Genomic DNA, 24,422 nt, shown 5'->3' with positions numbered 1-24,422 from the left:
CACACATAACATTGTCTCTTGGAAAGTTCAATTAAAACACCTGCAGGTGGGCTCACCCCACACAGCCACCTAGTGTAACGTGTATAGAATGAGCACAGAGCACAGGAGAATCACTTCACTTATACAATCAGAAGCCCCTCCCTGCGAGGAGCCAAAAGGTATTCTTCAGTCTCTTGATGTCTGACCAGGTTGGGCAGAGTTCCTGTCTCAGATCTCCGTCCCAGACCCCTGGTGTGACCTCTAACTTCATTTACAACATCAAAAGACCCCAGTCCTGTATACAATGCAGAGTTCCCCTCACCCATCTCTATCAGACACACTAAGTAACACCCCTGCAGTGAAGCATTTGCTAAGACACACATGTGGGGGCCATAAACACTTCCTTCTGCAACTTCCGTAGTTAAGTCACAGAAAACACATTTGTTACCTACTTCTTCTAAATACATATCTGTTCTTCTATTAAACATTACACAAATGCAAAATCTGCCATTACAGTGTCCATTCAGTACAGGCCGTCTGTGCAGTCAGCAGCTGAGACAAAAGTTAGAGTTTTTTTTTTACTTCTGGTTGAGTTAGAGCCACCAGATTTTTCATGCACCTCCTGGGTGCCAGGCTTAAGCTCTGCTGCGAATATGGCGTCCCTGGGTGGTTCAGGGACCGAACTGCACCTTTGTGGATTTCAGGATCAAATGGCCTCTGGCATCATCTTTGGACCTGTAACTGGCAGAACTTTGAAAACCGGGCTGAGCCACCAAGGGCCGCAGGGGAGAGCTCATCCAAAATTTCAGACCTCTCGCTGCTAAGGGGCCCAGACTGTGGCCCTTTTCAGTGTCCATTCAGTACAGGCTGTCTGTGCAGTCAGCAACTCAGACAAAAGTTAGAATTTTTTTTTTAACTTCCGGTTGAGCTAGAGCCGCCTGGATTTTCATGCACCTCCTGTGTGCCAAGCTTAAGCTGTGCTGCGAATATGGGGTCCCTGGGTGGTTCGGGGACCGAACTGCACCTGTGTGGATTTCAGGATCAACTGGCCTCTGGCATCATCTTTGGACCTGTAACTGGCAGAACTTTGAAAACCGGGCTGAGCCACCAAGGGCCGTAGGGGAGAGCTCATCCAAAATTTCAGACCTCTCGCTGCTAAGGGGCCCAGACAGTGGCCCTTTTCAGTGTTGTGGTGTCAGTTTCTGTTTAATAATGATACTCTATTGTATAATAATACACACATAACATTGTCTCTCGGAAAGTTCAATTAAAACACCTGCAGGTGGGCTCACCCCACACAGCCACCTAGTGTAACGTGTATAGAATGAGCACAGAGCACAGGAGAATCACTTCACTTATACAATCAGAAGCCCCTCCCTGCGAGGAGCCAAAAGGTATTCTTCAGTCTCTTGATGTCTGACCAGGTTGGGCAGAGTTCCTGTCTCAGATCTCCGTCCCAGACCCCTGGTGTGACCTCTAACTTCATTTACAACATCAAAAGACCCCAGTCCTGTATACAATGCAGAGTTCCCCTCACCCATCTCTATCAGACACACTAAGTAACACCCCTGCAGTGAAGCATTTGCTAAGACACACATGTGGGGGCCATAAACACTTCCTTCTGCAACTTCCGTAGTTAAGTCACAGAAAACACATTTGTTACCTACTTCTTCTAAATACATATCTGTTCTTCTATTAAACATTACACAAATGCAAAATCTGCCATTACAGTGTCCATTCAGTACAGGCCGTCTGTGCAGTCAGCAGCTGAGACAAAAGTTAGAGGGTTTTTTTTTACTTCTGGTTGAGGTAGAGCCACCAGATTTTTCATGCACCTCCTGTGTGCCAAGCTTAAGCTGTGCTGCGAATATGGGATCCCTGGGTGGTTCGGGGACCGAACTGCACCTGTGTGGATTTCAGGATCAACTGGCCTCTGGCATCATCTTTGGACCTGTAACTGGCAGAACTTTGAAAACCTGGCTGAGCCACCAAGGGCTGTAGGGGAGAGCTCATCCAAAATTTCAGACCTCTCGCTGCTAAGGGGCCCAGACAGTGAACCTTTTCAGTGTCGATTCAGTACAGGCCGTCTGTGCAGTCAGCAGCTGAGACAAAAGTTAGAGGTGTTTTTTTTTACTTCTGGTTGAGCTAGAGCCACCAGATTTTTCATGCACCTCCTGGGTGCCGGCCTTAAGCTCTGCTGCGAATATAGCGTCCCTGGGTGGTTCAGGGACCGAACTGCACCTGTGTGGATTTCAGGATCAACTGGCCTCTGGCATCATCTTTGGACCTGTAACTGGCAGAACTTTGAAAACCGGGCTGAGCCACCAAGGGCCGTAGGGGAGAGCTCATCCAAAATTTCACACCTCTCGCTGCTAAGGGGCCCAGAAAGAGGCCCTTTTCAGTGTCCATTCAGTACAGGCCGTCTGTGCAGTCAGCAACTGAGACAACAGTTAGAGTTTTTTTTTTACTTCTGGTTGAGGTAGAGCCACCAGATTTTTCATGCACCTCCTGGTTGCCGGCCTTAAGCTCTGCTGCGAATATAGCGTCCCTGGGTGGTTCAGGGACCGAACTGCATCTGTGTGGATTTCAGGATCAACTGGCCTCTGGCATCATCTTTGGACCTGTAACTGGCAGAACTTTGAAAACCGGGCTGAGCCACCAAGGGCCGTAGGGGAGAGCTCATCCAAAATTTCAGACCTCTCGCTGCTAAGGGGCCCAGACAGTGGCCCTTTTCAGTGTCCATTCAGTACAGGCCGTCTGTGCAGTCAGCAACTGAGACAAAAGTTAGAGTTTTTTTTATATACTTCTGGTTGAGCTAGAGCCCCCAGATTGTTCATGCACCTCCTGTGTGCCAAGCTTAAGCTGTGCTGCGAATATGGGGTCCCTGGGTGGTTCGGGGACCGAACTGCACCTGTGTGGATTTCAGGATCAACTGGCCTCTGGCATCATCTTTGGACCTGTAACTGGCAGAACTTTGAAAACCGGGCTGAGCCACCAAGGGCCGTAGGGGAGAGCTCATCCAAAATTTCAGACCTCTCGCTGCTAAGGGGCCCAGACAGTGGCCCTTTTCAGTGTCCATTCAGTACAGGCCGTCTGTGCAGTCAGCAGCTGAGACAAAAGTTAGAGGTGTTTTTTTTACTTCTGGTTGAGGTAGAGCCACCAGATTTTTCATGCACCTCCTGTGTGCCAAGCTTAAGCTGTGCTGCGAATATGGGATCCCTGGGTGGTTCGGGGACCGAACTGCACCTGTGTGGATTTCAGGATCAACTGGCCTCTGGCATCATCTTTGGACCTGTAACTGGCAGAACTTTGAAAACCGGGCTGAGCCACCAAGGGCCGTAGGGGAGAGCTCATCCAAAATTTCAGACCTCTCGCTGCTAAGGGGCCCAGACAGTGGCCCTTTTCAGTGTCCATTCAGTACAGGCCGTCTGTGCAGTCAGCAGCTGAGACAAAAGTTAGAGGTGTTTTTTTTACTTCTGGTTGAGGTAGAGCCACCAGATTTTTCATGCACCTCCTGGGTGCCGGCCTTAAGCTCTGCTGCGAATATGGGGTCCCTGGGTGGTTCGGGGACCGAACTGCACCTGTGTGGATTTCAGGATCAACTGGCCTCTGGCATCATCTTTGGACCTGTAACTGGCAGAACTTTGAAAACCGGGCTGAGCCACCAAGGGCCGTAGGGGAGAGCTCATCCAAAATTTCAGACCTCTCGCTGCTAAGGGGCCCAGACAGTGGCCCTTTTCAGTGTCCATTCAGTACAGGCCGTCTGTGCAGTCAGCAGCTGAGACAACAGTTAGAGGTTTTTTTTTACTTCTGGTTGAGGTAGAGCCACCAGATTTTTCATGCACCTCCTGGGTGCCAGGCTTAAGCTCTGCTGCGAATATAGCGTCCCTGGGTGGTTCGGGGACCGAACTGCACCTGTGTGGATTTCAGGATCAACTGGCCTCTGGCATCATCTTTGGACCTGTAACTGGCAGAACTTTGAAAACCGGGCTGAGCCACCAAGGGCCGTAGGGGAGAGCTCATCCAAAATTTCAGACCTCTCGCTGCTAAGGGGCCCAGACAGAGGCCCTTTTCAGTGTCCATTCAGTACAGGCCGTCTGTGCAGTCAGCAGCTGAGACAAAAGTTAGAGGTTTTTTTTTACTTCTGGTTGAGGTAGAGCCACCAGATTTTTCATGCACCTCCTGTGTGCCAAGCTTAAGCTGTGCTGCGAATATGGGATCCCTGGGTGGTTCGGGGACCGAACTGCACCTGTGTGGATTTCAGGATCAACTGGCCTCTGGCATCATCTTTGGACCTGTAACTGGCAGAACTTTGAAAACCGGGCTGAGCAACCAAGGGCCGTAGGGGAGAGCTCATCCAAAATTTCAGACCTCTCGCTGCTAAGGGGCCCAGACAGTGGCCCTTTTCAGTGTCCATTCAGTACAGGCCGTCTGTGCAGTCAGCAGCTGAGACAAAAGTTAGAGGTGTTTTTTTTACTTCTGGTTGAGGTAGAGCCACCAGATTTTTCATGCACCTCCTGTGTGCCAAGGCTTAAGCTGTGCTGCGAATATGGGATCCCTGGGTGGTTCGGGGACCGAACTGCACCTGTGTGGATTTCAGGATCAACTGGCCTCTGGCATCATCTTTGGACCTGTAACTGGCAGAACTTTGAAAACCGGGCTGAGCCACCAAGGGCCGTAGGGGAGAGCTCATCCAAAATTTCAGACCTCTCGCTGCTAAGGGGCCCAGACAGAGGCCCTTTTCAGTGTCCATTCAGTACAGGCCGTCTGTGCAGTCAGCAACTGAGACAACAGTTAGAGGTTTTTTTTTACTTCTGGTTGAGGTAGAGCCACCAGATTTTTCATGCACCTCCTGGGTGCCGGCTTAAGCTCTGCTGCGAATATAGCGTCCCTGGGTGGTTCGGGGACCGAACTGCACCTGTGTGGATTTCAGGATCAACTGGCCTCTGGCATCATCTTTGGACCTGTAACTGGCAGAACTTTGAAAACCGGGCTGAGCCACCAAGGGCCGTAGGGGAGAGCTCATCCAAAATTTCAGACCTCTCGCTGCTAAGGGGCCCAGACAGTGGCCCTTTTCAGTGTCCATTCAGTACAGGCCGTCTGTGCAGTCAGCAACTGAGACAAAAGTTAGAATTTTTTTTTTAACTTCCGGTTTGAGGCTAGAGCCACCAGATTTTTCATGCACCTCCTGTGTGCCAAGCCTAAGCTGTGCCTTTGAATATGGGGTCCCTGGGTGGTTCGGGGACCGAACTGCACCTGTGTGGATTTCAGGATCAACTGGCCTCTGGCATCATCTTTGGACCTGTAACTGGCAGAACTTTGAAAACCGGGCTGAGCAACCAAGGGCCGTAGGGGAGAGCTCATCCAAAATTTCAGACCTCTCGCTGCTAAGGGGCCCAGACAGTGGCCCTTTTCAGTGTCCATTCAGTACAGGCCTTCTGTGCAGTCAGCAGCTGAGACAAAAGTTAGAGGTGTTTTTTTTACTTCTGGTTGAGGTAGAGCCACTAGACTTTTCATGCACCTCCTGTGTGCCAAGCTTAAGCTGTGCTGCGAATATGGGATCCCTGGGTGGTTCGGGGACCGAACTGCACCTGTGTGGATTTCAGGATCAACTGGCCTCTGGCATCATCTTTGGACCTGTAACTGGCAGAACTTTGAAAACCTGGCTGAGCCACCAAGGGCCGTAGGGGAGAGCTCATCCAAAATTTCAGACCTCTCGCTGCTAAGGGGCCCAGACAGTGGACCTTTTCAGTGTCGATTCAGTACAGGCCGTCTGTGCAGTCAGCAGCTGAGACAAAAGTTAGAGGTGTTTTTTTTACTTCTGGTTGAGGTAGAGCCACCAGATTTTTCATGCACCTCCTGGGTGCCGGCCTTAAGCTCTGCTGCGAATATAGCGTCCCTGGGTGGTTCAGGGACCGAACTGCACCTGTGTGGATTTCAGGATCAACTGGCCTCTGGCATCATCTTTGGACCTGTAACTGGCAGAACTTTGAAAACCTGGCTGAGCCACCAAGGGCTGTAGGGGAGAGCTCATCCAAAATTTCACACCTCTCGCTGCTAAGGGGCCCAGTCAGAGGCCCTTTTCAGTGTCCATTCAGTACAGGCCGTCTGTGCAGTCAGCAACTGAGACAACAGTTAGAGTTTTTTTTTTTACTTCTGGTTGAGGTAGAGCCACCAGATTTTTCATGCACCTCCTGGTTGCCGGCCTTAAGCTCTGCTGCGAATATAGCGTCCCTGGGTGGTTCAGGGACCGAACTGCATCTGTGTGGATTTCAGGATCAACTGGCCTCTGGCATCATCTTTGGACCTGTAACTGGCAGAACTTTGAAAACCGGGCTGAGCCACCAAGGTCCGTAGGGGAGAGCTCATCCAAAATTTCAGACCTCTCGCTGCTAAGGGGCCCAGACAGTGGCCCTTTTCAGTGTCCATTCAGTACAGGCCGTCTGTGCAGTCAGCAACTGAGACAAAAGTTAGAATTTGTTTTTTAACTTCCGGTTGAGCTAGAGCCCCCAGATTGTTCATGCACCTCCTGTGTGCCAAGCTTAAGCTGTGCTGTGAATATGGGGTCCCTGGGTGGTTCGGGGACCGAACTGCACCTGTGTTGATTTCAGGATCAACTGGCCTCTGGCATCATCTTTGGACCTGTAACTGGCAGAACTTTGAAAACCGGGCTGAGCAACCAAGGGCCGTAGGGGAGAGCTCATCCAAAATTTCAGACCTCTCGCTGCTAAGGGGCCCAGACAGTGGCCCTTTTCAGTGTCCATTCAGTACAGGCCTTCTGTGCAGTCAGCAGCTGAAACAAAAGTTAGAGGTGTTTTTTTTACTTCTGGTTGAGGTAGAGCCACTAGACTTGTCATGCACCTCCTGTGTGCCAAGCTTAAGCTGTGCTGCGAATATGGGATCCCTGGGTGGTTCGGGGACCGAACTGCACCTGTGTGGATTTCAGGATCATCTGGCCTCTGGCATCATCTTTGGACCTGTAACTGGCAGAACTTTGAAAACCGGGCTGAGCCACCAAGGGCCGTAGGGGAGAGCTCATCCAAAATTTCACACCTCTCGCTGCTAAGGGGCCCAGACAGTGGCCCTTTTCAGTGTTGTGGTGTCAGTTTCTGTTTAATAATGATACTCTATTGTATAATAATACACACATAACATTGTCTCTTGGAAAGTTCAATTAAAACACCTGCAGGTGGGCTCACCCCACACAGCCACCTAGTGTAACGTGTATAGAATGAGCACAGAGCACAGGAGAATCACTTCACTTATACAATCAGAAGCCCCTCCCTGCGAGGAGCCAAAAGGTATTCTTCAGTCTCTTGATGTCTGACCAGGTTGGGCAGAGTTCCTGTCTCAGATCTCCGTCCCAGACCCCTGGTGTGACCTCTAACTTCATTTACAACATCAAAAGACCCCAGTCCTGTATACAATGCAGAGTTCCCCTCACCCATCTCTATCAGACACACTAAGTAACACCCCTGCAGTGAAGCATTTGCTAAGACACACATGTGGGGGCCATAAACACTTCCTTCTGCAACTTCCGTAGTTAAGTCACAGAAAACACATTTGTTACCTACTTCTTCTAAATACATATCTGTTCTTCTATTAAACATTACACAAATGCAAAATCTGCCATTACAGTGTCCATTCAGTACAGGCCGTCTGTGCAGTCAGCAGCTGAGACAAAAGTTAGAGTTTTTTTTTTTACTTCTGGTTGAGTTAGAGCCACCAGATTTTTCATGCACCTCCTGGGTGCCAGGCTTAAGCTCTGCTGCGAATATGGCGTCCCTGGGTGGTTCAGGGACCGAACTGCACCTTTGTGGATTTCAGGATCAAATGGCCTCTGGCATCATCTTTGGACCTGTAACTGGCAGAACTTTGAAAACCGGGCTGAGCCACCAAGGGCCGTAGGGGAGAGCTCATCCAAAATTTCAGACCTCTCGCTGCTAAGGGGCCCAGACTGTGGCCCTTTTCAGTGTCCATTCAGTACAGGCCTGTCTGTGCAGTCAGCAACTGAGACAAAAGTTAGAATTTTTTTTTAAACTTCCGGTTGAGCTAGAGCCCCCTGATTTTTCATGCACCTCCTGTGTGCCAAGCTTAAGCTGTGCTGCGAATATGGGGTCCCTGGGTGGTTCGGGGACCGAACTGCACCTGTGTGGATTTCAGGATCAACTGGCCTCTGGCATCATCTTTGGACCTGTAACTGGCAGAACTTTGAAAACCGGGCTGAGCCACCAAGGGCCGTAGGGGAGAGCTCATCCAAAATTTCAGACCTCTCGCTGCTAAGGGGCCCAGACAGTGGCCCTTTTCAGTGTCCATTCAGTACAGGCCTTCTGTGCAGTCAGCAGCTGAAACAAAAGTTAGAGGTGTTTTTTTTTACTTCTGGTTGAGGTAGAGCCACTAGACTTTTCATGCACCTCCTGTGTGCCAAGCTTAAGCTGTGCTGCGAATATGGGATCCCTGGGTGGTTCGGGGACCGAACTGCACCTGTGTGGATTTCAGGATCAACTGGCCTCTGGCATCATCTTTGGACCTGTAACTGGCAGAACTTTGAAAACCGGGCTGAGCCACCAAGGGCTGTAGGGGAGAGCTCATCCAAAATTTCAGACCTCTCGCTGCTAAGGGGCCCAGACAGTGGCCCTTTTCAGTGTTGTGGTGTCAGTTTCTGTTTAATAATGATACTCTATTGTATAATAATACACACATAACATTGTCTCTCGGAAAGTTCAATTAAAACACCTGCAGGTGGGCTCACCCCACACAGCCACCTAGTGTAACGTGTATAGAATGAGCACAGAGCACAGGAGAATCACTTCACTTATACAATCAGAAGCCCCTCCCTGCGAGGAGCCAAAAGGTATTCTTCAGTCTCTTGATGTCTGACCAGGTTGGGCAGAGTTCCTGTCTCAGATCTCCGTCCCAGACCCCTGGTGTGACCTCTAACTTCATTTACAACATCAAAAGACCCCAGTCCTGTATACAATGCAGAGTTCCCCTCACCCATCTCTATCAGACACACTAAGTAACACCCCTGCAGTGAAGCATTTGCTAAGACACACATGTGGGGGCCATAAACACTTCCTTCTGCAACTTCCGTAGTTAAGTCACAGAAAACACATTTGTTACCTACTTCTTCTAAATACATATCTGTTCTTCTATTAAACATTACACAAATGCAAAATCTGCCATTACAGTGTCCATTCAGTACAGGCCGTCTGTGCAGTCAGCAGCTGAGACAAAAGTTAGAGGGGTTTTTCTTACTTCTGGTTGAGGTAGAGCCACCAGATTTTTCATGCACCTCCTGTGTGCCAAGCTTAAGCTGTGCTGCGAATATGGGATCCCTGGGTGGTTCGGGGACCGAACTGCACCTGTGTGGATTTCAGGATCAACTGGCCTCTGGCATCATCTTTGGACCTGTAACTGGCAGAACTTTGAAAACCTGGCTGAGCCACCAAGGGCTGTAGGGGAGAGCTCATCCAAAATTTCAGACCTCTCGCTGCTAAGGGACCCAGACAGTGAACCTTTTCAGTGTCGATTCAGTACAGGCCGTCTGTGCAGTCAGCAGCTGAGACAAAAGTTAGAGGTGTTTTTTTTTACTTCTGGTTGAGCTAGAGCCACCAGATTTTTCATGCACCTCCTGGGTGCCGGCCTTAAGCTCTGCTGCGAATATAGCGTCCCTGGGTGGTTCAGGGACCGAACTGCACTTTTGTGGATTTCAGGATCAACTGGCCTCTGGCATCATCTTTGGACCTGTAACTGGCAGAACTTTGAAAACCGGGCTGAGCCACCAAGGGCTGTAGGGGAGAGCTCATCCAAAATTTCACACCTCTCGCTGCTAAGGGGCCCAGTCAGAGGCCCTTTTCAGTGTCCATTCAGTACAGGCCGTCTGTGCAGTCAGCAACTGAGACAACAGTTAGAGTTTTTTTTTTTACTTCTGGTTGAGGTAGAGCCACCAGATTTTTCATGCACCTCCTGGTTGCCGGCCTTAAGCTCTGCTGCGAATATAGCGTCCCTGGGGTGGTTCAGGGACCGAACTGCATCTGTGTGGATTTCAGGATCAACTGGCCTCTGGCATCATCTTTGGACCTGTAACTGGCAGAACTTTGAAAACCGGGCTGAGCCACCAAGGGCCGTAGGGGAGAGCTCATCCAAAATTTCAGACCTCTCGCTGCTAAGGGGCCCAGACAGTGGCCCTTTTCAGTGTCCATTCAGTACAGGCCGTCTGTGCAGTCAGCAACTGAGACAACAGTTAGAGTTTTTTTTTTACTTCTGGTTGAGGTAGAGCCACCAGATTTTTCATGCACCTCCCGGGTGCCGGCCTTAAGCTCTGCTGCGAATCTGGGTCCCTAGGGTGGTTCAGGGGACCGAACTGCACCTGTGTGGATTTCAGGATCAACTGGCCTCTGGCATCATCTTTGGACCTGTAACTGGCAGAACTTTGAAAACCGGGCTGAGCAACCAAGGGCCGTAGGGGAGAGCTCATCCAAAATTTCAGACCTCTCGCTGCTAAGGGGCCCAGACAGTGGCCCTTTTCAGTGTCCATTCAGTACAGGCCTTCTGTGCAGTCAGCAGCTGAAACAAAAGTTAGAGGTGTTTTTTTTACTTCTGGTTGAGGTAGAGCCACTAGACTTGTCATGCACCTCCTGTGTGCCAAGCTTAAGCTGTGCTGCGAATATGGGATCCCTGGGTGGTTCGGGGACCGAACTGCACCTGTGTGGATTTCAGGATCATCTGGCCTCTGGCATCATCTTTGGACCTGTAACTGGCAGAACTTTGAAAACCGGGCTGAGCCACCAAGGGCCGTAGGGGAGAGCTCATCCAAAATTTCACACCTCTCGCTGCTAAGGGGCCCAGACAGTGGCCCTTTTCAGTGTTGTGGTGTCAGTTTCTGTTTAATAATGATACTCTATTGTATAATAATACACACATAACATTGTCTCTTGGAAAGTTCAATTAAAACACCTGCAGGTGGGCTCACCCCACACAGCCACCTAGTGTAACGTGTATATAATGAGCACAGAGCACAGGAGAATCACTTCACTTATACAATCAGAAGCCCCTCCCTGCGAGGAGCCAAAAGGTATTCTTCAGTCTCTTGATGTCTGACCAGGTTGGGCAGAGTTCCTGTCTCAGATCTCCGTCCCAGACCCCTGGTGTGACCTCTAACTTCATTTACAACATCAAAAGACCCCAGTCCTGTATACAATGCAGAGTTCCCCTCACCCATCTCTATCAGACACACTAAGTAACACCCCTGCAGTGAAGCATTTGCTAAGACACACATGTGGGGGCCATAAACACTTCCTTCTGCAACTTCCGTAGTTAAGTCACAGAAAACACATTTGTTACCTACTTCTTCTAAATACATATCTGTTCTTCTATTAAACATTACACAAATGCAAAATCTGCCATTACAGTGTCCATTCAGTACAGGCCGTCTGTGCAGTCAGCAGCTGAGACAAAAGTTAGAGGTTTTTTTTTTATACTTCTGGTTGATTTAGAGCCACCACATTTTTCATGCACCTCCTGGGTGCCAGGCTTAAGCTCTGCTGCGAATATGGCGTCCCTGGGTGGTTCAGGGACCGAACTGCACCTTTGTGGATTTCAGGATCAAATGGCCTCTGGCATCATCTTTGGACCTGTAACTGGCAGAACTTTGAAAACCGGGCTGAGCCACCAAGGGCCACAGGGGAGAGCTCACCCAAAATTTCAGACCTCTCGCTGCTAAGGGGCCCAGACTGTGGCCCTTTTCAGTGTCCATTCAGTACAGGCTGTCTGTGCAGTCAGCAGCTGAGACAAAAGTTAGAGGTTTTTTTTTTACTTCTGGTTGAGGTAGAGACACCAGATTTTTCATGCACCTCCTGTGTGCCAAGCTTAAGCTGTGCTGCGAATATGGGATCCCTGGGTGGTTCAGGGACCGAACTGCACCTGTGTGGATTTCAGGATCAACTAGCCTCTGGCATCATCTTTGGACCTGTAACTGGCAGAACATTGAAAACCGGGCTGAGCCACCAAGGGCCGCAGGGGAGAGCTTTAACATATTTTGGACGACATACCAAAGTATTACTTTTTTTCTCTCATATTTTGGACGAAATACAAAACTGTGTTTTTAGGTGCTTTCTAGCGACTTTTTGACGTTTTTAACATATTTTGGACGACATACCAAAGTATGACTTTTTTTTTTTTTTTCTAAAATTTTGGACGAAATATAAAACTGAGTTTTTAGGTGCTTTCTAGCGACTTTTTGACGTTTTTAACATATTTTGGACGACATACCAAAGTATTAATTTGTTTTTTCTCAAATTATGGACGAAATATAAAACTGAGTTTTTAGGTGCTTTCTAGCGACTTTTTGATGTTTTTAACATATTTTGGACGACATACCAAAGTATGACTTTTTTTCTTTTTTTTTTCTCATATTTTGGACGAAATACAAAACTGTGTTTTTAGGTGCTTTCTAGAGACTTTTTGACGTTTTTAACATATTTTGGACGACATACCAAAGTATGACTTAAAAAAAAAAAAAATTCTCATATTTTGGACAAAATACAAAACTGTGTTTTTAGGTGCTTTCTAGCGACTTTTTGACGTTTTTAACATATTTTGGACGACATACCAAAGTATGACTTTTTTTCTCTCATATTTTGGACGAAATACAAAACTGTGTTTTTAGGTGCTTTTTGTGTTTTTAGCGACTTTTTGACGTTTTTAACACATTTTGGACGACATACCAAAGTATGACTTTTTTCCTCATATTTTGGACGAAATACAAAACTGTGTTTTTAGGTGCTTTCTAGCGACTTTTTGACGTTTTTAACATATTTTGGACGACATACCAAAGTATGACTTTTTTTCTTTTTTTTTCTCATATTTTGGACGAAATACAAAACTGTGTTTTTAGGTGCTTTTTGTGTTTTTAGCGACTTTTTGAACACATTTTGGACGACATACCAAAGTATGACTTTTTTTCATTTTTTTTCCTCATATTTTGGACGAAATACAAAACTGTGTTTTTAGGTGCTTTCTAGCGACTTTTTGACGTTTTAACATATTTTGGACGACATACCAAAGTATGACTTTTTTTCATTTTTTTTCCTCATATTTTGGACGAAATACAAAACTGTGTTTTTAGGTGCTTTCTAGCGACTTTTTGACGTTTTTAACATATTTTGGACGACATACCAAAGTATGACTTTTTTTCATTTTTTTTTCTCATATTTTGGACGAAATACAAAACTGTGTTTTTAGGTGCTTTCTAGCGACTTTTTGACGTTTTTAACATATTTTGGACGACATACCAAAGTATGACTTTTTTTCTTTTTTTTTTCTCAAATTTTGGACGAAATACAAAACTGTGTTTTTAGGTGCTTTCTAGCGACTTTTTGACATTTTTAACATATTTTGGACGACATACCAAGGTATGACTTTTTTTTCCTCAGATTTTGGATGAAATATAAAACTGAGTTTTTAGGTGCTTTCTAGCGACTTTTTGATGTTTTTAACATATTTTGGACGACATACCAAAGTATTACTTTTTTCTTTTTTTTCTCATATTTTGGACGAAATACAAAACTGTTTTTAGGTGCTTTCTAGAGACTTTTTGACGTTTTTAACATATTTTGGACGACATAACTAAGTATGACTTTTTTTCATATTTTGGACGACTGTTACGACCCTGAGGTCGTGGTCTTTGGTGAAAGTGATGTTATCTACTGTGCCTGTGGTGTGGATCTCTCTCTCTCCCTTTCTCCCTCTCTCTCTCCCTCTCTGCTGTGATGCTTGGGTGTGATGTGTTTCAGGTGTGTCTGGCTCCACGAGTGACTGAGTGGATGAGTGACTGAGTGTGTAGGTGTGTTTCTAGGGAGCTGATTGGTTCCAGCCCCCAAGCTTGAAGGATAAGAGGACGGCTTCCCCCAGCTCCTGCGCTCTCTCCTTTCGCCACTGCCAGCCAGACGTCCAGCCGGAATCACCTTGTGAAGCGTTGTAAGAACTGTTCTTTGTGTACCAGCCCGGTTTTGGTAGGGGTGGGTAGCATTTCTGTTTAAGCCATGTTTTCCCCTGTTTTTGGTTGAGGAGTTAGGTTAGTACCATGTCTTTTTGTTTCTTTAATTTGAGTAGGGAAGTTTGGGTTGTTTTCGTTTATTGTTTTGCTGTTAGCCCACCCTGAAGCAAAAGAGTTAATAAACACAAACGGGCTGTAAATTGTTTGTTGCTGGTGCTTCTTGGGAGCTGGGAAAGGGGGGACTCATATATCATGTTGTGATTGGTCTTTCTCCTGGGCGGGGTTGTAACAACGACATACCAAATTATGACTTTTTTTCATTTTATTTTCTCAGATTTTGGACGATATACAAAACTGAGTTTTTAGGTGCTTTCTAGCGACATTTTTAACATATTTTGGACAACATACCAAATATGACTTTTTTTCATTTTTTTCCCTCATATTTTGGACGAAATACAAAACTGTGTTTTTAGGTGCTTTCTAGCAACATGTTGACGTTTTTAACATATTTTGGACGACATACCAAAGTATGACTTTTTTTCATTTTTTTTTCTCATATTTTGGACGACTGTTACGACCCTGAGGTCGTGGTCTTTGGTGAACGTGCTGTTATCAACTGTGCCTGTGGTGTGGATCTCTCTCTCTCCCTTTCCCTCTCTGCTGTGATGCTTGGGTGTGATGTAAACTCTGATGTTGGACAACATACTGCAAATGTGAAGAGGAAAAATCGGACATTAGCTTTAGAGAACAAACAAATTCAGATTAAATCCTGTAATTCCACAGGCAGACACTGGTTATTTCGTTGATTTACATTCACAAAAAGAGCCAATGAAATACATCGTTTATTTACATGGAAACATAACATTTTATAAGTTTTAGATCTTTTTCAGAAAGGCACTTGATCAAATTCTTGTTGCAAATTATCAACAAGATTAAGGAAAATTCTATTTGGTAAAAGGCACATAAAAAAAAGGAAAAGACATGGAGGGTGTAAACAAACATGAACAGACCATTTTCAAACTTTGAATCACAGACAAAATGGCAATCACGACTCTATCCCAACACAGTGATGAAAAGTTGTATTTCTGATGATGGTTTAAGAACTTCAATGTAAAGTTAAAGGTGCGAGGAGTATTAAAGGGCCCTCGCTCCTTGGATAGATCAGCACATGTAGGTGAAACAATGGATTCTACTTCTAATCTACAAAACTTCTGCTTTGTAAATGGAGAACGAGACAGTGTGTAACATTTCAAGTAGAGTGACAACGGAATGGGCAGAAAGAGACAAAGATACTAGCAATATGATAATTCATTATTATTCGAACCCAAATGAATTGGCTTTTTGAGGGCTTTAACATGCTCAAAAGGTTATGAAACTTTGCTGAAAATTAGAAAGTGGTGAAAATGTACGTATTCTGGAGTAATTTGAAATGGGCGTGGCAAAATCAGTCATACATAGTAAAAACTGACATTTTGAAAAAAGCAATAGGAAACAGGACTCAGAAGTCATTTGTATTTGGAGTTGACAAAGTGCCTTGTTAAATATATGCTTAATACAAACCATAAAACAAAATCGCAGATCCCAACTTTGGTGCTTACACAGATCAGACAGTAACATTCATCACTTCTCCAAATGAAAAATATGTGAATTTTATTCACAATTTATCTTAAGTCATTTGTTTTTCAACTGCAGAACAAATCCCTGACAATGCACAAAGTATTATACAATGGACATGAAGGGTAACGTATTGCATAAGGAACTAAGTGAAGCAGTTTATTAGGTACACCAAGCTAAAACTAATACAATCCAACACCAACAGCCCTAAAACATGTCCTACCTTCATGAAATGTACAATATTTATATAATATATGGCATTTTGGATGGGACTGCATTAGTTCCACTCAGTGTACCTAGGCATTGGTTATTAAATTAGGCATTGCTGTATTTCAAATAAACACATTTTCAAGGTACAACTGGAATTGAAGATCTCTCACCTAAGATGGAGCCCAAAAATAAGGGAGCATCAAAACTCTATGATTATATTTATATACATTTCCAAAGTTGGAGGGCCTTCAAATATGTTGGGAAAGGGACTTTGATCATGTGATCCCAGAAGATAACTGTAAAAAAACTTCTTTGTGTCATGGTATTGTCATAGATTAAACAGAGTATTTTGGACTGATTACCGCCATCTACTGAGTTGGTGCACCGTTCCTAGAGGTACTGCAATACAAGGTCGATCCAAGTGGATTCAAGATTCAAGATTCAAGAGTTTATTGTCAAATGCACAACAATTACATTAAGCAGTCGCTGGCAATGAAATGCTTGGGTCACAGGCTCTCTTATAGCAATGCTCCGAATATTACAAGCAAAAAAATATTGAATAAAATAATATAAAATAGAATATCAAAAATTTAAAATAGAAAATAAAATATATATATCTAAATATATATATACACCTAAAGAAAAAAATTATGCAATTATGTGCAATAGTGCAAATATGCTAAGGTGCTGGTTTAGTGGAGTTATTGCAGATTGGAGGAGTTTAAAAGTCTTATGGCCTGGGGGATGAAGCTGTCTCTGAGCCTGGTGGTGCGGGCCCGGATGCTGCGGTACCGTCGGCCAGACGGCAGCAGGCAAAACAGTTTATGGTTTCCTTTGATCTATTAGTCACATCATAGTCCTTTAACCCCCTTTGTTTGAATTTCTTAAACCTCCTTTGCTTCAATTCCTTTAACCCCCTTTGCTTCAATTCCTTTAAACTCCTTTGCTTCAATTCCCTTTCTATTCTTTAAAGATGCTCTTTATCTCAGAAAAATAAGAAGTGAAGAATCAGTCTGCACTAACCAGCGAATTGGTAGAACAAAGAAGATAAGAGATTTTTCATGAGAATTTGGAAAACACATCTTGAACAGCGAAAATAACAATTCGTAACACACATTGAAACAAACAACAGTCGCAATGGAGATCACTCGGAGGGTGAAACAAATGGATATAAAGGTAGAGACTGTCCGCCCGTACTTCGAGTCCTTTTTTACGAAGATCACTGCAGAGCAGTGGGAGCTGAACTACAATACTAACTTACTGTTTTACTATAACGCACTTCAATAACCACAATATATGTAAAACATTGTCCACGGAACCATGGATTTGAACTGTGCAAGTAGCAAACTTAACTGTTTGCATGAAACTTCAGAAAAACAAAAACAATTTTTTAAAAGTGCTTTGCATTATATATATATATTTTTCAGTGAATTATTAATGTGAACTGTTCCTTGACTCAAAAAAACAATCCTTTAAACCAGAGGTCTTCAACAGGGGGTCCGCGGAGGTACTGCATGGGGGATCGCGGAATTTTTGGTTGATTAGACAATCTTTTAATTTTTTTTTCTAACCAATTTTTTTCCCACAAATTTAAATGTCTTTAAATACACATTAACATGAATCTGTGAACTATTTTAATAGTTCAGTGTTGTATGCAAGATGTATGTTTATAAATGGCAGTGGCACAGCCACCCTGTACCTTGCAAATGTTTAAAATAAAAACATGAATATATGAACCTGTGTATTATTTGAATAGCTTAGTATTGAATGCACAATAACAGGGTAGCTATGTGTATACATGGCACTAGGCCCAGTTTATTAACACAATTTTATACTATATATAGTAAGGGGTCCCTGCTCCATCTCTCCATCCGTTTGGGGGTCCTTGGCCTGAAAAAACGTTGAAGACCCCTGCTTTAAACTATATACATAAAAATTAACAGGGAGCTTGCATATGTATTTTATATGATACAGTTAACACATCAATATCACCTTTGGTCCCGTTTATACAGACTCCGGTGGATGTTAGTGACATATCTTCATTTGTGTACCTTTGTGTCATCAGGTGTTCCAGGCTTTTAATCGCAATAGCGTTACAAGCCGAACCTGAGGGTACACCAAAGGTCTACTGTCTACTGGCTTGTATGGCAGTTAGGGTAGCAAAGGGGCGGAAAAAATCTCCGGTAAATTTCCGGAAACTTTCCGGAAATCTTCCATGGGAAGTTAAGCTCGGGAATTTTGGGAATTTTGAAAAAAAAATGTTACCGCAAATTAAACACTGAGCAATAAAAACGTCATTCAAAACTCTATTTTAAAGATGTATGGAATGCAGTACACGCTGCACGTTGAATTTCTCCATCACATGCACAGTGCATTCTTCCATGTGCAGTGCATTCTTCCATCACATGCACAGATAATTCCCAGCATCCTGCACACTACAGCAGGGCTATTGAGGCCACACTACTGTATTAGCCCAAGGACTAGTCAGGTAAGTTTTGATGATATTACTGGGGAAAATATATTAGCATGCTGATTGAGGATTGTTCATCTGTTCATCTAGCCTATTTCTATTCATTTATCCATCAATTGTAAAATATTGTTAAAGACGATTCCAATTGTTTAGCTAACTATTTATATCCCTGGCATTGCATTAGTGGTTTTTACAAGCTTTTTTCTCATCTTATTCTACAGAACAATGCCACATGCACTATCTCATGTGTGGAGACATTTCACCCCAGCCAATGTAGAAGGAAAGGCTGTGTACATTTGCAAATACTGTGCAAAGACCTATGTTAAGAATGCCACAAAGATGCAGAATCATATAGTCAAGTGCCCAAAGGGGCTCAAATCAGCTTATGACAAAACAAAATGTTTATATTTATGTCTGTATATGACAAGGTAAATACAGTTAGTATAAATTACCCACAAAATTTCCAGTTTATTCCCGTTAATTCCCGTATATTCCCGTTAATTCCCATGGAAAGTTTCCAACTTTGAATATTCCCAGAATTTTGCAACCCTAATGGCAGTACTATGAAAGCCATGTAGTCCGCTAATAGTCCAGGCAAAGTAACTCATTTTGGAGCCAAAAATAGAACTAATTGTAAAATAATTTTTTTCAGCATAGATCATTTCTATGAGGTGTCCAGAACAACATACTAAAAGTCCTAAGAAATCCTAGTTGAGGAAATATGTTTAATTCTCATCAATCCAAGATGTGTGCCAGTAACCCTAGCGGAACATTTTAAGTTACCAACTCCTTTCTAACTAGACATTTTACTGTAGACACATTTTGCTTAAGGCCAAAACTACTTTTCATCTTGAAGTAGCATCGCCTAGCCTACTGAAACGAACTAACGTTAGCTTGCTAGCACTAGCAAATTCTATTGGGCCTAATTTCATTGCTAGACAACACTGTTTTCTTTTCTTTTTTGTTTATGCAGTGTGTAATGTATGTAAACAGGGAGAAATGGAGAAGTGTAAAATATGTAATGAGTCATTCAGTGATGAAAATGACCTTCATGCAGCCGATGCAATGTACCACAACATATGCAACACTAACTTTCGAAATATGAAGAATATTCCGAGTCAATTCTCTGCAAACCCTGGCAACAAACCCAAAAGATTCAAAGTCGGAAGACCTGAAGATTATGAGAGAACAACAGCATTCCTAAAGGTGGCAAACTTTTTAGAAGAATACGATGATGAACAAATTACTATTCAAGACCTTATGGTAAAGATGACAGAGTACTTGCAAGACACAGGTTGTGAACCATATTGTGCAAAGTGGATGCAAATTAAAATAAAGGAACACTTTGGAGATAGAGTAATAATGACTGGCCTGGAAAATCAATGTGTGGTCACTTTGCGAGACACAGCCCACTCAATTCTTCGTGAATTTCACAAGCAACAAAAATCTAAGAATCCAGAAGATGAGAAGCTGAATATAATTAAAACCGCTGCAAAGTTAATTGGAAGTGATGTCAAATTCATGGAAGTCCTAAACGATTCTTACCCAGACTCAAGTGACATTGCAGCTGCTGCAAGCTATGTTCCAGAGTCACTACAAGTTCTACTGAGGAATATGTTTGCTGGTAAAAACATTGATACAAAGGTTGCATCAATCGGACAGTCCATCATGCAAGCAATAAGATCAAGGACGATGATTGCACCTCTTCAGCTTGGCCTAGGGGTCCAGATGCATCACCATTTTGCGTCACGCTTTTTGGTAAACACACTCCATGAGCATGGTTTTGCCTGTTCCTATGCAGATGTGATGAAATATGAACAGAGTGCAGCAGTGGCACAAGGGACTGAGATCCCTGGATTCACAGAAGAGCATCATATACAATATGTTGCAGACAACGTCGACCACAATGTGGCAACCATTGATGGTACTGGGACGTTCCATGGAATGGGTATAATCAATCAATCAATCAAATTTTATTTGTATAGCCCATATTCACAAATCACAATTTGTCTCATAGGGCTTTAACATGGTGTGACATCCTCTGCCCTTAACCCTCAACAAGAGTAAGGAAAAACTACTTAAAAACCCTTTTAACAGGGAAAAAAGAACGTAGAAACCTCAGAGAGAGCCACATGTGAGGGATCCCTCTCCCAGGACGGACAGAAGTGCAATGGATGTCAAGTGTAAAGGAGAACATCAAGATAAAGGTTTTAGCAGCATTGATTAGGGTAAACATTTTGAAGTATAACTGAAGGTCAGTGAATTGGTGGATTAATGTCATTAATGGTCAAGTGTCTGAGGAGAAATACTATGTATCGAGCAGTCCTGCTGCAATCATAGTCCATGGTCAGCAGCCAGCAAGATCATGATCCACCATCAAGATCGGATGCCACTATAGTCCACAGTTATTGTCCACTGCCGCCATTAGGATCCATCATCAGCTGCCACCTCGGTCGTGGTCCACTACCAGTATCTGATGCCAACACGATAAAGGATCTGCCTTTATTATCACGATCAGCCAGCACGATACAGAATCCACCATACTGGATCCACCATTACGACCTCTGATACGTGATCCACAGATCCTAATCCATGATGTGGCCACAGCCGCGGCCCTGGATCTGCGGACGATAAGGCAAAGGGACTCCGGGGAAGAAGTCAAGTCAGTAACATGTATTGATGGGATATGAATTACTTTGATGTGATAAAGATTGAGAAGAGGAAGGAGAAGCTGGAAAGAGAAGCTCCGTGTGTCCCCCGACCTTCTAAACCTATAGCAGCCTAACTAAGAGCAGGTCTAGGACAAGCCTGGACCAGCTCTAACTATAAGCTTTATCAAAAAGGAAGGTTTTAAGCCTACTCTTAAACGTACAGATGGTGTCTGCCTCCCGAACTGAAAGTGGGAGATGATTCCACAGGAGAGGAGCTTGATAGCTGAAAGCTCTGGCTCCTACTCTACTTTTAGAGACTTTAGGGACGACAAGTAAGCCTGAATTCTGGGAGCGCAGTGCTCTAGTGGGTTGATAAGGTACTAACAGCTCTTTAAGATATAATGGTGCCATATTGTTAAGGGCCTTGAAGGTGAGGAGGAGAATTTTAAATTCTATTCTAGATTTAACCGGAAGCCAGTGTAGCGAAGCTAATACAGGAGACATGTGCTCTCTTTTCTTGGTTCTTGTCAGGACACGTGCTGCGGCATTTTGGACAAGCTGCAGAGTCTTTAACGACTTACTGCTGGAGCCTGATAATAAGGAATTACAATAATCCAGTCTGGATGTAACAAAGGCGTGGATTAGTTTTTCTGCATCCTTTTGAGAAAGGACATGTCTGATTTTGGAGATATTACGCAAGTGAAAAAAGGCTGTCCTAATAATCGCTTGTATTACACCAGGAATGCAACAAAACAAACCTGTTCCAAAGATCCAAGTGACTGCTGCAGATATTGCTGCGGTTGGTCGCATAAACATTCAGTACTTTAAGATTCCTCCTATATGTGAACCTATTGTGTATCAGCCACTGGCTCTGTTGCCAGCAGATAACAAAACATCACAGCTGGATGTTTTGTGGAAGACATCCCTACTCCTTCACTCTCAAAGGCCATCATGGTCTGGTATGATGCAGATGCTGCATCTAGGTGAACACCCTGGGAGAGCTTCAGTAACATTCCTTCCAATGATTGATCTTGATCCCAGTGATGAATCCTGCATATACTCAACATTGAGGTTTGTGGCAACTCAAGCTCTGCAGTATGATGTGACCCCTGTTCTGACGTTCGACCAACCCCTTTTCTGGAAAGCCTTGACCATTATCCAGTCTCAGCCAAGCAACAATGAACTCAAGCGAATAGTCCTCAGGCTTGGGGGATTTCACATGCAAATGAGCTTCTTGGGTAGCATTGGACATTTAATGGCAGGGTCTGGACTGGAAGGAGCTACTAGAGGTGGTGTATGCTGGAAATACAGTGTGCCACATGATGTCTGGCAAGGCTGTGTCCAGGGCAGTTCACGGTCACATGCTAGTGGATGCCGCACTTAACACCATGTTGCTGACTGATGCTTACAATGTGCCGCTACCAACCAAAGACACAGTAGAACAACCTCCAGTTGAGATGATGCCTGCCGCTGATACTGAGCCAGATGAGGAAGTTCCCGATACCCAAGAAACAGTCACAACTGACTTGAGTATTGCAAGTGAGCTATATGACCAAGCCATGTCCTCTAATATGCCGATGGAAGAACTTTGTTCTGCTGAGGTTTTGGAGAGATCCAGAGTGCACTCAACAACAAGAAGGAAACAATGCATATGAGGACAGCACAGCTTTGGCTGCAGTACATGGACATGATTGATATTCTGAGAAACTTCATCAAAGCTGAGAGGACAGGCAACTGGAGATTGCACCTTCAGTGTGTTCATGATATGCTACCCTACTTTGCCGCTTCTGGACACAGACTATATGCAAAGTCAGCCTATGTATACCTGCAAATGATGACAGCCCTACCTGAAACACATCCAGATGTCCACAAGAAATTTGAGGAGGGATTTCACGTAGTGAGGCGGAGCAACAGGTATTGGGCTGGACTGTCCACTGATCTCATTATTGAGCAGGTGCTCATGAGAAGTGTAAAAACACATGGAGGCATAACAAGAGGAAAATGATTTACAGAGACTCAATGCTTGGTGTTGGTCCTCTCAATGCCAGCATGTGCAAACATCAACAATGCTATGCAGTCCTTCACGGGTGTCTCATATGAGACCAGCGACCAACATAAAGACCTTTCCAAGGCCAGGCAGACTAGAGATGTCAGTGACACTCTTGCCCTGGTCACCTATCTCAAAAAGAAAGACCCATTCACTGAGAACCCTTCCCTGGTGAAATGTATGTCAGATATGTCACACAGAAATATGGTACGGCTACTGTCATAGTCTTTGATGGCTACAAAGAAGAACCAACAATAAAAGACGCCACTCAACTGCGTCGAATAGGTGTTACTCCCGGTGTGACTGTACACTTCTCTGGTGACATGATCATCCAATCCAAAAAGGATCAGTTCCTTAACAATAAGGAAAACAAACAATGGTTCTTGGTTTATCTCAGTGATAAACTTGAGAGGGCTGGGTGTATCACAGACCATGCAAAGCACAATGCAGATGTGCTCATTGTCCAAACTGCCATTGCCTCTGCCAGAACAAAAGACACAGTCTTAGTAGGTGATGACACAGACTTGTTAGTACTCTTGTTGCATCATGCTGATCTGAATGCACAGGAGCTGTTTCTGGCACCAGAACCAAAGAAAGCAACAAAAACAAGACGGATATGGTGCATAAAGCAGACGAAGGAGTTACTTGGTCCCAAAGTGTGTGACAATCTCCTCTTTATCCATGCCATTTTAGTCTGTGATTCTACGTCTCGTCTATTTGGCATAGGAAAGGGAATGGCACTGAAAAAAGTAAAGAATGACACTAGCTTTCTCGAACAAGCTAAGGTGTTCAGCCAGTCACAGGAAAATGTGGGAAAAGGCATCATCATTGCAGCAGGTGAAAAAGCTCTAGTATCACTGTATGGGGGTGAAAAAGATGAATCACTGGATATGCTGAGATACAGGCGATTCTGTGATAAAGTAACTCAGAACTCATCTCCAGTGGAACCTCAAACTCTCCCTCCAACATCAACAGCTGCAAAGTTCCATAGTCTTCGGGTCTTTTACCAAATGATGGAGTGGAAAGGGGGAAGTGAACCCAAAAGACTGGGGGTGGCATGTTTTGGATGGGAGATTTATGCCAATAATGACCGATCACCACCAGAAATACTAGATGTAGTCCGCTGTAGTTGCAAGAAAGACTGCAGCACAAAGAGATGCACATGCAAAAAACATGGTACTAGCTGCACAAACTCACAGTTGCCTGATTTATCAGATGAATATGACCCAGAGGGGAAGAACTAAGCAAAGAACAAACCAGGAACTGATATAGGGGGTGCCAGAACCAAGAGCCACAGAGAAGGGGTCGAGGATCCAGGCTGGATTTAAAAAAATAAAAAAAACATAAAAAAAACCTTTAAAAATAAAAAAATAAAAAAAAATAAATAAATAAAAAACACAAAAAAAACCCCTCCCCTGTTGTTGCTACCTTGTCGTGGTGGGGAGGCTTGTG

General features: G+C 44.3%; 1 long non-coding RNA gene across 1 annotated transcript; it reads left to right on the top strand.

The window, feature by feature from the left end:
* The first annotated feature begins 18,855 nt into the window (after window positions 1-18,855).
* LOC117762285 lies at window positions 18,856-22,103 on the top strand. The gene is made up of 3 exons (XR_004613991.1): window positions 18,856-19,027; window positions 20,474-20,479; window positions 22,092-22,103. It is a non-coding gene; the product is annotated as an uncharacterized LOC117762285 (long non-coding RNA).
* The last annotated feature ends 2,319 nt before the right edge of the window (window positions 22,104-24,422 follow it).

This window comes from Hippoglossus hippoglossus, chromosome 5 (assembly GCF_009819705.1).
Source record: "Hippoglossus hippoglossus isolate fHipHip1 chromosome 5, fHipHip1.pri, whole genome shotgun sequence".
In the NCBI taxonomy this organism is placed as follows: domain Eukaryota; kingdom Metazoa; phylum Chordata; class Actinopteri; order Pleuronectiformes; family Pleuronectidae; genus Hippoglossus; species Hippoglossus hippoglossus.
This window is presented reverse-complemented; position numbering and strand designations above follow the sequence as displayed.